The 5000-nt window shown below is 42.2% G+C and overlaps 1 protein-coding gene across 4 annotated transcripts in view; it reads left to right on the top strand.

The window, feature by feature from the left end:
- Positions 1-5000, top strand: part of LOC115222975 (calcyphosin-2-like) — a 72624-nt gene that overhangs the window by 54534 nt on the left and 13090 nt on the right. The window lies entirely within an intron of this gene.

Below are 5000 nucleotides of genomic sequence, written 5' to 3'. Positions count from 1 at the left end.
TATTCCTGGTAAGGCAGCTGCAGGAGAAATACCTAGCCAAAGATAAGGCCCTGTACCTGGCTTTTGTTGACATGGAGAAAGCCTTCGACAGGGTCCCCCGATCCCTCATATGGTGGTCAATGAGGAAACTAGGAATAGAAGAATGGTTAGTGAGAGCTGTGAAAGCCATGTACAGGGACGCTGCTAGTAAGGTGAGGTTGGAAATGAGTACAGTGAAGAATTCGGGTAGAGGTAGGGGTCCACCAAGGCTCAGTCCTCAGCCCCTCCTATTTATCATAGTCCTCCAGGCAATAACGGAGGAATTCAAGACAGGATGCCCCTGGGAGCTACTCTATGCTGATGACCTTGCTCTAATTGCTGAGTCATTATCAAACTGGAGAAGAAGTTTCAGGTGTGGAAGCATGGTTTAGAATCGAAGGGCCTTAGAGTCAACCTAGCTAAAACCAAAGTCCTAATAAGTAGGAGGTAGACAAATCACAAACGCCTTCAGGTAGATGGCCCTGCTCGATCTGTAGAAAAGGTGTAGGTAGAAGAAACTCTATAAGATGCACCAAGTGTAAGCTATGGACACATAAGAGGTGCAGCAATGTCATAGGAAGGCTAACTAGGAAGATGGTTTTTGTATGTGGCAGATGCTCGGGAGCATTAACCTCTGAAAATCTGCAGAAAACAACTTCCGTCACTTTCCAGGGGTAAAAACTAGAAGTAGTTGATAGCTTCCGTTATCTTGGTGACCAAGTCAGTAGTGGGGGTGGGTGTGCTGAAAGTGTAACGGCTAGAGTAAGAATAGCCTGGGCAAAGTTTGGGAGCTCTTACCTCTGTTGGTGACTAAAGGCCTCTCGCTCAGAGTAAAAGGCAGACTGTATGATGCATGTGTACGAACAGCCATGCTACATGGCAGTGAAACATGGGCCGTGACTGCTGAGGACATGCGTAAGCTCGCGAGAAATGAAGCTAGTATGCTCTGTTGGATGTGTAATGTCAGTGTTCATAGTCGACAGAGTGTAAGTACTGAGAGAAAAGTTGGACCTAAGAGGAATCAGATGTTGTGTGCAAGAGAGACGATTACGCTGGTATGGTCATGTGGTGAGAATGGATGAAGATAGGTGTGGGAAAAAGTGCCACACCCTGGCAGTTGAGGGGACCTGTGGAAGAGGTAGACCCAGGAAAACCTGGGTCGAGGTGGTGAAGCACGACCTTCGAACTCTAGGTCTCACCAAGGAAATGACCAGAGACCGAGACCTATGGAAGTATGCTGTGCGTGAGAAGACCCGGCAAGACCAGTGAGAACAATCAAAATCAAATCATATATCAGAAAGCAGGGGTTAAGTGACCCATCCGTTCGTGTCTGCTGCCAGCCTTGTCTGGCACTCGTGTCGGTGATACGTAAAAGCACCATTCGCTTGTGGCCGTTTGCCAGCTCTGCCTGGCCCCGTGTCAGTGGCACGTAAAAGCACCATCCGTTCGTGTTCGTTGCCAGCCTCGCCTGGCCCCGTGCCGGTGACACGTAAAAGCACCGTCCGTTCGTGGCCGTTTGCCAGCTCTGTCTGGCCCCGTGTCAGTGACACGTAAAAGCACCGTCCGCTCGTGGCCGTTTGCCAGCTCTGTCTGGCAACCGTGTCGGTGGCACGTAAAAGAACCATCCGTTCGCGTCCGTTTCCAGCCTCAGCTGGCCCCCGTGCCGGTGACACGTAAAAGCACCGTCCGTTCGTGGCCGGTCGCCAGCTCTGTCTGGCCCCGTGTCAGTGGCACGTAAAAGCACCATCCGTTCGTGTCCGTTGCCAGCATCGCCTGGCCCCGTGCCGGTGACACGTAAAAGCACCATCCGTTCGTGGCCGTTCGCCAGCTCTGTCTGGTGGCACGTAAAAAACACCCACTACACTCGCGGAGTGGTTGGCGTTAGGAAGAGCATCCAGCCGTAGAAACACTGCCAGATCTGACTGGGCCTGACGTAAAAAAAAAATATGCATATATATATATATATATATATATATATATATATATATATATGTATATATATGCATATGTGTACATATGCATATATATATATATATATGCATATATATATATATGTATGCATATGTATATAGCTATGCATATATATATGTGTGTATATATATGCATATATATATATATATTAGAGGGTTTGTAAATGCTGTACAGGTATTTTATATTAGAATAAATGAGGTACTTAGAAATTTGGATGGTTTTATATTTACAGATATTTATTTGTATATTACATGTTTTTATACATCTTATATCATATACTAGCAGAGATACCTGGCGTTGCCAGGTTACATTCAATTTTCTGTTATATATATATGGATATACATACACATATATATGTATATTAATATAAATACATGTAAGTACATGAAGTTTGTTAAAAAAAAAGGGGATCATGTATATACGTCCTGGCTGTTGAGATTACAACACCTCATTGTAAACAATGTTCATTGTTTTTCCTTGTGGAGTATATACAAAAAGTTTTCTTTTGGTTCCTACTCTTGAGCAGCCAACATACAGTTGCCCATGCGAGAAGCAGGGCTCTTCCAAGAGAAGACCAGCTACAGAGAGGGTTTGACCCTGAGATTTGTTAATGGACATGGCAAAGCTGACACGAAGGGGGAATTGCAGTCTTCTGAATATAAATGGAATTTCTGCTCCTGATGGAGTAAGAGGAATTCTTGGAATAAAGACGTCATCACCTTTTCCACGTCCAGAAAGAATGATCGCCTCGATAACGTGTAATATCATTTTCTTTATCACCAGTCGTACTCCATTGCAAAGTCTTGGTGATTCCAGATTGCGGAGTAGCATTACAGGAGTTCCAACTTTAAGTCCAGGAGGCTCCAGTGAATTGAGAAATTCAGGAGGATAGTTCACAACTTCATTTATATCTAGAATTGTATAAACAGACTTGTGTGTATAGTGCCAGGAAGAGAATGCTTTAGCTGTTGATTAATTTTGTTAACAGCGACGTTTTTTGGAGCTAATATTGCTCTTTCACACAGCCAATTGTGATTTTGGTAGTTTTGTGTGAAGTTGGGAAAGACTTTGTTTTTGAGGTCATCTACAGAATTAACAACAGAGGAAAATGACCACACTTTCATTTGTCCTGCAGCATCGAGAGGCATCTTGCCTTCACCAAGTGTCAAAATGTCCTGTGCAAACTTTGTGGACATTTTGTCGCCATGTAGCTGAGCTCTCATGTTAGTGGTGAGTCTGAGGATTGTAACATGATGCCACAGGGTAGAGGACTTTAGGCATGCTTGGACTTCATCTGATCTAGTGCCTTTTGGAATGACAGGAAGAGTTTGCCTGAAATCACCTGACAACAGAAGCGTTACACCTCCCATTGGAGCCTGACAGTCTCGGATGTCTTTCAGGGCTCTATCTAATGCTTCCAAAGCTCCCTTGTGAGCCATAGTGCACTCATCCCAGACAATTAGATGACACATTTTAAGTACTTGTGCCTGATCTGTGCTTTTGTTGATCTTGCATGAAGGCATTTCGGATGCTGCTAAATTGAGAGGGGGTTTAAAAGTTGAGTGTGCTGTCCTGCCACCGGGTAACAAAGTAGCTGCAATGCCAGAGGAGGCTACAGCTACTGCAATGTCCTGATGCTACCTAACTTCTGCAAGGAGAAGCTTTGTAATAAATGTTTTTCCTGTCCTTCCAGGAGCATCGAGGAAGAAGATTCGTCCCTTGCGTTGGCGTACACTGTTAAGAATAGTTCTGTAGGCCTGCAGCTGGTCCGGAAGTAATTTAGGCACATTTTCAACAATGTACTTTGAAAGCGCTTGAGTGTCGTAGGTTGTTTCACGAATGACAGCAGTGGGAAGGCTATTTGACCCTGACCTGAATGCTTGTGACAGGCTATACGTCGACAATTCATTTCCACCCAGTTTAGCAATTCTGTCTTCAATGTCAGTGAGTGTTTTGCTATATTATGCATGTATGTATGTGTAAATATTACATGTACATCTATATATATACATCTACACATAAAATACAAAATACAAAGTTATAACAAAACTCAAAATATATAACAGACTGGAATTATAGGCCAGTCTCTTGCAATTTCGATCAATTGGATCTTGTCTTCCCTCTTGTATAGAAGTGTACGGCTGCAGTGAAATTCATTTTTGGACTTTCTTCTATCGAAGGCATTTTTTAAAAAATGTTTCCGTAAAGACGGTGAAAATATTGTCAATTTCCCCAAACAGGGGCACAATTCAATTTTTAAACAATAACCAAAGCCCCTTCTCCAAAAGGGGGAAGGTTACGGTTTACAATTATTTAACAAATGCAACACAACAACGTTATATTTGTGTGCTGTGTGTGTATATTATATATGTGTGTGCGTTGTGTATGTGTGTGTTCTGTATGTGTGTGTGTTGTGTGTTTGTATATTATGTGTGTTGTGTGTGTGTATGTGTGTTGTGTGTGTGTATGTGTGTGACAAACAGACGCCGTCTGACCAGATACTACGGGCACACAGACACATCTATTCACACTCACATACTCACCTCATGATAACCCCAAAATCATTGATGCTTGAAGGGAAGCCATAAACAGAACAAAACTGGGTACATTTCTCTCAATTCAACATTTCTACTAAAACGAACAGGTCAGTAAAAACAAACTCTCGCCTTCAATTCATAATATTCTGTACGGACCCTGAGATGTATAAAATATTCATTTTAATTTTTTCTGTCAATTTTTCAAATATTCTCACCATACTATTGCACTTCCTTATGTCTTTAACATGTCCTTTCTACCAAAGACTGTATATATATACATGTAATGTGACAATTTGCAACAACCAATAATTAACGCAACCAAATTTCCAATAATATATTTGTTTTATTCTTTTCTGCCAATTTTTCCAAATATTCTCATCACACTATTGAACTTCTTTATGCCCTTAACATATCTCTGTTACCAAACACTATATTTATGCATGTAATGTGACAATTATGTAAAAAAACTTTTTT

The sequence above is a fragment of the Octopus sinensis genome, linkage group LG21, assembly GCF_006345805.1.
Source record: "Octopus sinensis linkage group LG21, ASM634580v1, whole genome shotgun sequence".
Lineage (NCBI taxonomy): Eukaryota > Metazoa > Mollusca > Cephalopoda > Octopoda > Octopodidae > Octopus > Octopus sinensis.
The sequence above is the reverse complement of the archived record's forward strand: the minus strand, read 5'-3'. Positions and strand labels throughout refer to the sequence as shown.